This window comes from Symphalangus syndactylus, chromosome 9 (assembly GCF_028878055.3).
Source record: "Symphalangus syndactylus isolate Jambi chromosome 9, NHGRI_mSymSyn1-v2.1_pri, whole genome shotgun sequence".
NCBI classification, from domain to species: Eukaryota; Metazoa; Chordata; class Mammalia; order Primates; family Hylobatidae; genus Symphalangus; species Symphalangus syndactylus.
Genome location: NC_072431.2, coordinates 139,319,997 through 139,332,091, shown reverse-complemented (window position 1 = coordinate 139,332,091; position 12,095 = coordinate 139,319,997). Strand labels below are relative to the sequence as shown.

The following is a 12,095-nucleotide window of genomic DNA, read 5'->3' as shown; positions in this document are numbered from 1 at the left end:
AAAAAAAATTAGCCGGGCATGGTAGTGGGCACCTGTAATCTCAGCTACTCGGGAGGCCAAGGCAGGAGAATCACTCGAACCCAGGAGGTGGAGGTTGCAGTGAGTCAAGATCACACCATTGCAATCCAGCCTGGGCAACAAGAGTGAAACTCCATCCAAAAAATTGATGTTTGAAAATCCCCAAGCGTCAGAAGACACTCTGCTGCGTGTTTGTCCTTCAGTGGAATTCAGTACAGATCTCAATGACTTGTTCTCATTTCACCAGAAAATGATCATTCTGCATTATGCTGTCAGTGCAGATGGAAAACTAGCAGCAATTTACAAAGTTTCCACTTGAAAAAACATAACTCTAATTGATTTTAAAAAGTAGTTGATTGTTGCAAGACTTGACATTTCTCTAGTTAATTTCTACACCTGTTGTTTTGCCCCTTACCATCTTCAAAATCTGAATCCAAATCCAGGGCTTCTCTGTTAGGAGGCTCCATAGCATATCTCTTTAATCCTGATAATTTCTCAATTTTTGGTTTCCTACCTACCTACCTATTTTCTTAGGCTACCTTTATTTGCTTAGTAAATATAACATTTCATGTTCTATTACTTTTATTTTATTTTATTTTTGAGACAAGGTTCTGTTGCCCAGGCAGGTGTGCAGTGGCATGATTATGGCTCACTGCAACCTCCATTTCCTAGGCTCAGGTGATCTTCCCACCTCATCCTCCTGAGTCGCCTGGACCACAGGTGTGCACCACCACACCTGGCTATTTTTTTTTATTTTTTGTAGAGACAGGGTTTTGCCATGTTGCCCAGACTGGTCTCGAACTCCTGGAATCAAACAAGCCACCCCGCTTGGCCTCCCAAATTGCTAGAAGTACAGGCATGAGCCACTGCACCTGGCCTTGTTAACTTCTTATGTCATTTCCCCACTTTAATATATTTGAGGGCTAGTTCTGTGTCATGTTTGTATTTTAACATCACTACAGCATCTGGTGCAGAGAGGGGCATTCTATAGTCTTGGTACTTCTTATCTTCACGATTGCTGATGAGCCATACAAATTTGAGATGACCAATTAATAGATGCACCGGCCAACTAACACTATGTGAACGAGTAAGTGAGGCTGAAGCTGATGGATGATGCAAAGTGGGGACATAACATATTTCGCTGGGGAACCAGACAGATATGCAGAGTAAGCGCTCTGATAGGGGAAGTACGGGCTGTTATGGGCATGTAATACTGGGAACATCAGTGGGAGGTGGAGGTCACAGTTGAAGCTGAAACCTGTTGGGTGAGGTGGAGTTAGCCAGGTGAAGTGGTAGACTTGGGGAAGAGGAGAGGAGTGGGGAGCATCCTGTGTTTAGAACCAAAGAGAGTTTACTGTGTGATTATTGGGTGGGGGTGGGAGGGTAGGTCATAAAGGGCCTGGTAGACTGTTAAGAAATTTTAAACTTTATCTCAAGAGTTGTGGGAAATCACTGACAAGTTTTAAGTTGGTAGGTGAAGTGCTGGCTGGAGGAATCCCTCCAGCTTGGGTATATGAGGATGGCCTGAGAATGGAGGCACCTGTAGTAATCCCCCAGAGGGAGACATTGTAGCCTGAGCTGGCCTTGGGGCTAGAAAAAGTGGACAAATGGCGGTTTAGGAGGAGAATCTCTGTGAATTGATTGAATGGGGGAGAGGGAAACATCAAGCGCAGTGCCCAGACTTCTGGGACTCAGTGAAAGGAAGCCTGGGAGGTTTGTGAGGGCAGATGCTGAGCTCATTTATAGACAGATTGAGTTCAAGGATCCACAGATCATTGAAGGGAAAATGTGAGCTTGAACCCTGCATTTGAAGTTCAGAAAAGAGAACACAGTGAATTGAGTTCTGGGAGTCTTTCCATGTGGATGGTAACTGCAGCGGATGAGGTAATAAGATCACCTAGTTAGAGATGGGGGAGCACAAGAGGGCTTAGGGCAGAACTCTGAAGAGCACCCTGCAAAGGAGACTGAGGAGGAATGGACGGAAAGGGTGGAGGAAATCTTCAAGGGTGCATTTCAAGGAGGCAGTGGTTACCAGCATTAGCTCCTGCAGAGCCAAGAGAATTGAGTCATTTTTGCTGGGCTTAGCAACAAGAACTTTCAGGGACTTCATGGCAGAGTGACAGCATATGGAGATGCAGTACTGTTGGCCTGTACAGAGCCTTTTTTTTTTTTTTTTTTTATTCCCGGAGATGGAGTCTCGCTGCTCTGTCGCCTAGGCTGGAGTGCAGTAACGTGATCTCGGCTCACTGCAGCCTCTGCCTCACGGGTTCAGGGGATTCTCCTGCCTCAACCTCCCAAGTAGCTGGGATTACAGGCGTGCACCACCATGCCCGGCTAATTTTTTTGTATTTTTAGTAGAGACAGGGTTTTGCTGTGTTGGCCAGGCTGGTCTCGAACTCCTGACCTCAAGTGATCCGCCCGCCTCGGCCTCCAAAGTGCTGGGATTACAGGTATGAGCCACCGCACCCTGCCAGTACAGAGCCTTTGAGGACGTTAGAAAATGTGTGCCTTTCTGGATGGACGCAGTCCCTGGCTTGGTGAGTGGACGGTGCATGGGACTTCAGCTCTTACCACCTTAGCTGGGTGCACTTGTTTAGTGTGCAGAATACACCTTCCATGCGTGGTGGCCTAGGATATATCTGCACTTCTCAATCTAGGGCACTGTTGCCTCCCAGGGAATATTTGGCAATATCTGAAGAGATTTATAATTGTTACAGCTGAACCAGAAAGGGTAGGTGCTACTGTCATCTAGTGTGTAACGGCCAGAGATGCTGCTACACACTCTGCGGTGTCCAGGACGACCCCTGACAACAAAGAATTAGCCAGCCCCAAATACCAATTGTGCTGAGAAACCTTGGTGTCTGTGAACCTTTCAGGCTCATGGGAAAAGGCAGTGAGAGAGGGTGATAGCTGGAGGTGGGTGGACCTGAGAACAGTCTCCTTACTACTTTGCTGCAGTCTCATTTGCTTGTGGCAGTTTTCACGTTGCCTCTCCCACCTCGCTACCATGGAAATGTTATTCATCACGTTGTAGGTTTTCATCTGTTTATTCTTATGTGGCCATTTTCACTATTCCCTCTCGCACCCCCACTCCCCCTGAGCAGTGTATTCTGTAATGCAAGGCAATCTTGTGTCCTTATTTGTGTTTCTGGGCACACTGTAAAACATCTGTATTTTAATAGTATCTGTCAGGAAATTCTATTTTGGCAACCAAGTACGGGCTAATCTAAAGTAGCCCATACTTCAGTGCTCTGTTGATAAGGCTCTAATGCATAGTTAGCCCCTTGACTGTCAGGCTTGGAAAAAAGACAGGAAGTATTCCTTGTCTTTGGAAACGAGCCTACTCTGGCTTTGGGAAGAAAAGAGCACAAATGGTTCTCACCAGATAGGGTTGCAGCAGCTCTCCCAGCTTTTTGGGAACAAATCAGGTCATTATCTCAACAATGTCAAAACTGTGTTCCCAGATCAGTTGTTGTTTGAAACATTTGGGGCTGATGCGGAGGAGAAGAATTAATTAGCAGCTCCCTCTCTTGGTGTTCTTTTTCAGCCTTCTCAAATTGCAGCACGAGAGTCCCTTAGACATGCTGGCTGCTCATTTGATAATCTGTGTTTTGCTCAGTACAAAAGGTTGCTGGCTAAGTTTTGTGAGCTCCTCTAACGTCAGGCTGACAGTGTCTTGGGTTCAATTAACAAAGTCTACAGTAACATTTTGTCAATGGGGAAGGACTTGAATTCACAGAACTGTCTTGGAAAGCCCTGGGTAAGTTTGAAGAGCAAAGCTGCCTTTTCTGTTGTCAGAAATATTTTACCCCGAAACCATGTAAAGCCTGTGCAAGAATGAAAACAAGCTTGAGTATTAAGATTTGGCACAGTGTGTGCAAGCAATGAGACGGGGTTAAAAACAGGAAGTGCCTTAATTTAAAGATGGTGATGGGGAGACAGATTAAAATAAACTGCTGGCCATGTTTAATCTGAGATAGGCAAGCCTTGGTTGTGGGCGCATTCCCTTCTGAATTACTCTTTATGCAGATATATTTTAGGCCTCTTTCTGTTAAATTGTCTTTCACATGGTTTCAAAGATAGGGCTAGTAATAAGAATTCTCTTCCTGCATGGTGGGTACCATTATATAAATGGTATAAGCAAGCTTTTGTTGTGTGTCTGTATAACTGCTTGGTCTGCCACTCCACAAAATAGTAAAACACATTGTAGCTTTTACATTTCTGTAGTGGACTAGCCCATGCTGTGAAAGAGGAAGGTGGTGGTGGACAAAAAGTGGTAGGTTTTAGGCCGAAGGATATTGATGTGAAACTTTATTTCTGATTATGGCAGTCTTTCATCATGTAATTTAAAAAGCCTGAGATCATCTTTTTTGTTGTTTTTTTTTTCTTAGGACTGCAGGAAGTGTTGATAAACATCTGTTTAAGTTGTCTATACCATGAAATCCATAATCTTCCTTCATAACTATGATAGCATATGGTTTTCTATAGTTAAGAAAACTATTTCTCATGTATTTCATGGTTTGGCCAAATCCTTTTATTACATTAGTACTAAAAAATTCCTTATGATTTCTTGAGAAAAGAATATTTATTATGGATAAATAAGGGAAAGTAAGATAATTCTTAAACCTTAGTATCAGCAGTCATTCTAAACCACATTACACATCTTTAGTAAAAGTGGTTACAAAAGATTTTTCTCACTTCAAAAGATCCTCCAGGGAGGAGTCCTAGCTTTTTCTTGGTGTTATTTTAGGTATCAATTCAGGAGGGCTTTCTGCAGGTTTGTCAGTGAGATAGTTGGGGGGTTCCTGAGCTTTTTATTGCCGTAGGTGAACTTGGTACTACTTCTTTGGCTTTTAAACCCTGAGCAGCATGTACAGATGCCCTCACATGCTTTCTGGGATGACTTTAACACTAAATAGCAGGGGTGTTTCTCAAGAATGTGTAAGGAAAGAATGCAAACATTTGTTTGCACAAACAGATATTTGTGACTTCTGTGAAAAAATTCCAATAGTTGTAATGTAGGAAATTTTTATAAACAAACACCCCTACCAACTAACCCATTGTGTATTTTTATGTGTGTGTAGAAAAAAATGAAACGATATACTAAAATGTTAATGGCAAAGTTTCTCTGGGAATTGAGAGAATTTAGTTAAAAATTTTTATCAAGATTTTTAAAGTTTTATAATGACCACATTATGTTTATGTAATAAAAATAAAATAGAGGCTAGGCACAGTGGCTCACACCTGTAATCCCAGCATTTTGGGAGGCTGAGATGGGAGGATTGCTTGAGCCCAGGAGTTCGAGACCAGCCTGGGCAACATAGTAAAATCCTATCTTTATTTTTAAAAAATAGAATAAGAGAGGGGGACAGTAAATGCAAATATATAAATGACAGAAATTTTGTGGTCTGGTCAAAGAACTATCATTGCATGAAATTATAGATATGGTCATGTAAAGTTACCTTTTTTCATTATAATTCCACCAATAATTCTAAAGTTTTCTTTTTTTTTCCTACTTCTTCCACAGAAAAACAGGACAAGGAAACCTGTGTGAATTTTCAGCTTTTCACCTTTTCTTCTCTGATTTTATTTCTTCCTCTCTCTTACTTTGACAGTCCTCCCAGGCCTCCTGAGAGAATAGAGAAGACCCCCTCCCAGAACCTTCCTGTAAGGCCTTCCCGCTGACTTGTTGTAGTGGATGTGACTGTGTGCCAGGTGCCTGCTGAAGACCTCTGTCACCGACTGTGCCCTTTGGGAAAGAGTCAACGATGGCCTTCCCCTATGGCTGACTTTGCTCATGTTCAGGCTCTCCAGCTTGCTGGTGAGAATTGCCAAGGAGTGGTTCATGGCAGGATAGAACTAAACTGATAGATGAAAGCTCCACCCACAGTGCTTCGAGGCAGGCTCCCGTTCATGTTTAGCAGTTTTCCTCCCTTCAAAATAAAAAACTAGCAGTCCTTAGGGAGGACAGTTTTTTCCTTCCTTTTCCTATTCTGGCTCCAACAGCTGTCTCAACACAGCCCGAGATGGGGAGCAGCCTGGCTTCCACTGGCAATAGCTGTATTGTGGGAGTGTGAAAGAGAAGCCACCTTTTCCTCCCTCAGCCCGAACCACCTGGCCCCTTTGTTCTTTCTCCTCCTCGTTCTCTGGAGTATGAGTGGCTGTGACTCCATGACATAGGAACTAGGAAGCGGGGTGGGGGAGGGGGGTTTGGTGCGTAAATCCTCACGCAGGTGGCGGTGATTGTCTGTGTGGAGGAAATAAGCCTGGTTCTTCCTGGGACTGCTTTCATCTCCTTCTAGCTTCCAGAGGGTAAAATGAACCTTAATGGAGGTTGGGGGATGGCACACACAAAGTCCTGGGTTGAGGGGGCAGTGGTCAAAAAGTTCCCTAGGGAAGTATACAAAGGACAATTAACACTGGGGACACTGAGGTGGGTTTTGGTCCTTTCCACAGAACTGACACCTTTCAAAGCAAGGACTTGCATTCTCGTGTGGAATGTCAGCAGTCGCAACACCACTGGGTTGGATGCAGGGTAATTATTCAGAATCATGAGTTACCTGTTTGCAAGCAATCACATTGCAGGTGGGATAAATAAGCAGACAGTCTGTGTGGTAGGTTCCCCCACCCCAACCGCCTCCCCTCCCCTTAGGGATATTGTAATTTTAAGTATTGTTTTGGATATTGGTAATTCTAAAGCTCCAATCTTAACTGGGCTTTATGAAAGCTGTTATAGGGTGTTTATTACCAAAAAAACCCTCTTATTATTTAATAATACGGTGCCTAGCCACTCCTTTCTTCCCACATCTGTACATGAAGCCTGATTGCAGATCTTGAACAGTATATTTCTTTGGGCTAAGCAGCAAGAACAGATAAGGTATCTAATATCAAAACACCACTCTCAGGGCCAGGTGGCGTCGCTAACACTTATAATCCCAGCAATTTGGGAAGCTGAGGTGGGAGGATTGCTTGAGGTGGGAGGATTGGTTGAGGTCAGGACTTTGAGGCTGCAATGAGTTAACGCACCACTGCACTCCAGCCTCAGCAACAGAGGGAGACCCTGTCTCTAATAAAACAAAAACATTACACCATTGTCAGAAAGTGATTTGTTCTACTTTGTTGGATTAAATTCTCTCACGTGCAAGGTAGTGGCCAGCCTCCTAAGAAGATACACAAGCTCTTCACTGTAGATATTTGGCGGTGTGGGAGTTACAAGGTTAATTATGAGCATAAGGCCCAGGAGTCTTTTCTTCCTAACCATTTCATGTTATCCTAGTTCTTTTTCCATTCTTTCTCCGAACTGTCTTTATACTTTATTAAACTTTTCTTTTTCCCAGACTCCAGAATAATTTCCTGTGATATGTTTTAGCAGTTTCTCCAAGAAAAGGCTCCAGGAGTCTTTAAATCCAGTCCTCTTTCTGCTGTATCTTTGTGCCTCACATCTTGAGAGAAGTTGAGTGGTAGAAAGTAAAGGAGAGAAAAACAGATGGGTCAGGGAGGAAAGCCAAGATGGAAAATGGATGGGAATGAATGAGGAACATGATGTGGGTTGGGGTGTCAGTTCATGGTTAATACAACATGTGTGGCTCAGTATAACCAGATTGTCATAAGAAGCTCAGGCAGCTCTTCCCCTCTGTTGCCTGGGGCTTTTCGCAGTTACAGTAAAAGTGGAAAGATGAAGAATAAGGGCAAGCAGAAAACACAGATTTGCCTGTTTCCGTCTTTTTATCCAGATTGAGTAGATGGGAGGCACAGCTGTTACCCATGATGGTATTTCATGCCAGATTCAATCTACTAGTTTGGTTTTATAGGCATGATTCCCAAATTTTGCATCTGAAGTTAGCTGTCAGTTTAAATTCAGAGGGTCCACAGTTGTTTTTCAGATTTTTCTTGATTCTGCTTTTGGAAACCAGAAAGATGTTGAATTTACTTTTCATCTGACAATATTGCACATCTGTGAAGCCAACTGATCTGAAAGTGTTTACCGCTTAACTCTATGAAGTTAGCTGGTTATCCTGGATGGCTGGGACAATGGCGAGGACTGTTTATAATGGTTACTCTCACCTGTGCTCCAGACGCTTCACTTGGTGCTAGAAATACAGCAGTGAACAGACATCGTTCTTGCCTCCACACAGCTTGCAGTTTAGTAGGGCAGACTGACGACATTAAAAAGATACGATCAGTGTTGTTATAATGGTGGTAAGAGTTAAAAAATAAGGGGCCAGGTGCAGTGTCTCACGCCTGTAATCCCAGCCCTTTGAGAGGCCAAGGCAGGAGGATTGCTTGAGCCCACCTCAAGGAGACCACCCTGGTCAACATAGCAAGACCTTGTTACTACAAAAAAAAAAAAAAAATCAAAAATTAGCTGGGTGTGTTGGCGTGCGCCTGTGGTCCCAGCTACTCAGGAGGCTGAGGTGGGAGGATCACTTGAGCTCAGAAGGTCAAGGCTGCAACGAGCTATGATCGCACCACTGTATTCCAACCTGGGTCAGTGAGACCCTGTCTCAAAAAAACAGAAATAAAGGGAGCGTGTAACAGTAGGATCTAATCTAGCCTAGGGAAGAACGGCATTCTTGAGAAGTGACTTAAGACCTGAAGGACCAATCGAATTGTCTGTGTGAAGATTGGCAGTAGCTGCTCTGAGAGGGAAAAGCGGAAATAGCATACGCAAAGACCCTGAGGTAGAAAGGGAGCTCTAGCCTGTTCGTGTGATGATTGTGGGAGAATGAACAGGAAGAAGACAAAAGTAGAAGCAAGAAGACCAATTAGGAGGTTCAAGGACCTGCCTAACTAAGGTCAGTTAGCCGGTGATTGCCCAAGCCAAGACTCAAACTCATTTTTATGAAGGCTCCACACCCTCATCTCCTCAGCAGTTGTTAAACAGTATTTGATAATGGTGTTCATGTCAACCTGGCACATGTCTAGAAGACTCTTAAGTGACTTTTTCTTCTCACATGGCTTTTTGACCTTTTAAATATAATATATTTTAATATTATGTTATTAGCTGCACAAAGGAAGGGAACTGCTCATTTGAATGAACCAGAAGAAACTTGGAATTTTGCCTGCCTTCTGCTTTGTCCCTGCCAAAATGTAATTTCTTTAATTCATCAAATCACATTCTTGACTAATCTGCTCAAGTCTGTACTATGCCTTGGCCTTTTTCCCTATGACAATTTAGGGATCTTTAAAGAAAATATTTTGAAATGTTTTCTCTCGATCAGGGTGTTTGTGGTTAGATATTGCATACACTGCTTTTATTTGCAGAATGAGCTATTTTTCTACCATGTGATCCTTTGTTAGAAATGAACATGATTGTGGCCGGGCGCAGTGGCTCACGCCTGTACTCCTTGGACTTTGGGAAGCCGAGGCAAGAGGATCGCTTGAGCCCAGGAGTCTGAGACCAGCCTGGGCAACATAGAGAGACCCCTTCTCTACAAAAAAATTAGAATATTATCCAGGCCTGGTGGCACAAGCCTGTAATCCCAGCTACTTGGGAGGCTGCGGTGGCAGGATCGCTTGAGCCTAGGAGGTTGAGGCTGCAGTGAGCCATGATTGTGTTACTGCACTCCAGCCTGGGTGACAGAGTGAGACCCTGTCTCAAAAAGAATGCAGTTGTAATTTTGTCACTTTTATTTAAAAAAATCATTTATCAGGTGCTTGCTATGAAAAGCAATTTAGATGTTTACAACCTCTACCTTCTAGGGACTTGTGTGTTCAGAAGTATTTAAAATGAAATAATTATCTTAGCTAACAATGATAAAATTACTGTGGAGCATTGAGGGCTACTTTGTGCCAGGCAATCAACTTTAAACACCTTTGATTTTCTCCCTATGATGAAGGGTATACTGTAGTTTTTATTAAACATTTGGGGAAACTGAGGCTTAAAGTGGCTGAGTTTTCTAAGAGCATGCAGGTGGAAAGCGATCAAGCTGAGTCCTCGGCTTCATAACTTCTCGGGATCCTTGATCTTCAGCACCCTGTAGTTCTGGTTCATTTTAGGCAATTATCAGAAGTCACCTCAAATGCTGAGAACCTGTGGAACACAGGGGATGAAGTAAATGTGAGCAATGTAATGAAGCGTTTCCTTATAAACTCTTGTAAGGAGTTTGTTCCAGAGATGAAGTATGAGAAAAATATAAGCCAATTGTTCAGTTTCATATTAGTCACCCTCTTCTACTGAACTTTGGTAAATTCAAAGCTTCCCTCTATACAAATTTACTTTTATAGGAATATTATAAAATCTATACTTAGAAATATTAGAAAATAACCTGTACTTAATAGGTTTAATGGAAATTAAGCCCAAATATAATGGAAATCTGAATGAATGCTCATTTAAAAAATATAATTTATGACATTGGTTCTCAAACTTTAGCGTGCATTTGGGTCCTCTGGAGCATTATGTTAAAACACAGATAGCTGGGCTCCAACCCCAGACCTTCTGATTCAGGAGTTCTGGGACTGGCCTAGGAGTGTACATTTTTGACAAGTTGCCAGCTGTATGAGGGTTCTCCAAAGAGACAGCATAGGTATATTAGGAAGGAGATTCGTTATAGGAATTGGCTCGTGATTATGAAGGCCAGGAAGTCCCAGGATGTTCCCCAAGAAGTCTCAAGATCTGCCATCTGCAAACTAGAGAACAAGAAGGCCATTGGTGTAATTCAGTCTGAGTCTGAGGGCTGAGAACCTGGGAGCACCTGGCGTAAGTTTCCATCTCCATCTGAGTCTGAAGGTCCAAGAACCAGGCGCGCTGATGTCTGAGGGCAGCAAAACATGGAAGTTCCAGCTCAAGCAGAGAGCACGTATTTGCCTTTCCTCTCCGTTTTTGTTCTATTCTGGCCCTCACTGATTGGATGACACCCATCCACACTGATGAGCATCCATATTGGCGGTCTTCTTAACCCTTTTCCCACCTAGAAAAAAAGTGCAGTTTGTGGCCAGGGCTTATTTAATTTTACGTAAACAGGCTCTTGGAGGCTAAAGCAAATCGGACTGATTTTCAATGTGAAAATAAAATAGAAAATATTATTTCTAAACAGAACTAACATCAGAATCACCTGAATTATCGGAATCGTCTATTTCAGAAAAATCGGATTCATCAAATGAATCTTCCATCAACTGTTAGAGAACGATGTTAACATCACTCATAGGAGTGCTATGTTTTCTAGGATTTGACATTTTCAGCAATTCAGAATTACTATATTTTGTAAATGGAAATGCCACTACTAAAGACAGAATCCTATAAATAGGATGATGTCTTTTGTTTCCAAAGTCGATATACTAGAACGATGTGAAAATTTAAAAAACGAGATATTTGGTGGCAAGGTTATCTTGGGGTAAACACTGCAGCTGCAAGCACCATGGGCAAGTATTCTCAGGGCAAACAGGAAGAGAGTTAGTGAAGACTACTAATTCAAATGCTGATCTCTTCTTGACACACCCAGAAGTAATGTTTTACCGGCTGCCTGGGCATCCCTTTGCCCAGTCAAGTTGGCATGTGAAATTAACCTTCATACCAGGTAATGTTTCTGCTGCTGGTCTGGGGACCACACTTTGAGAACAACTAATAAGTCATAAGACAGTAGAACCCCTAGATAGTAATAAGTGCTAGTGAAATGAGCTCGCCAATCGCTAATCCCCGAGAAGGCCATTTCCTAGTCTTATACCACATCAGTAATCTAAAGCAGGATGGCGATCTGAAGTCCTGAATAGTCAAGCGTGATATCATGGCTCTGGAGCCCTCAGCACTATTGGGAAGACAGTGGGGACACCTGCCTCCGCTACCTTCTACACCGTGTACATGATGGCACGTGACTTAGATGTGCAAAGTGTACACAGTGTCAGCTTTGTGATGATAAACTCTTCCACTCAGTCTGCTGTGAATATGGCATAGTCACTATACTGCTGAATTAAATAAATCAAATGAGTGAACATAAATCAGGATTCAGATACCAATTAGGTAAAATACTGTAGTTTGTATATGATGGGGATTATCCTTTTTCTGGAATGTTTCAGCATCAAACCTTTGCTGGGTTTGTCTTCTTGCAGTGACTGAGAATTAGCTGAAATAACTGTAAAAG

The 12,095-nt window shown here is 42.8% G+C and overlaps 1 protein-coding gene across 11 annotated transcripts in view; it reads left to right on the top strand.

Annotated features, from left to right (window-relative positions):
• Positions 1-12,095, top strand: part of KANK1 (KN motif and ankyrin repeat domains 1) — a 246,152-nt gene that overhangs the window by 38,360 nt on the left and 195,697 nt on the right. The window contains exon 1 of one of the 11 annotated variants that reach the window (XM_055294361.2): positions 3,710-3,778. The exons of the other annotated variants lie outside the window; for them this stretch is intronic. The gene's annotated coding sequence lies outside the window, so the exon portion shown is untranslated. Of the gene's footprint in view, positions 1-3,709; positions 3,779-12,095 lie in introns of those variants that run through there. 11 annotated transcript variants of the gene reach the window in all.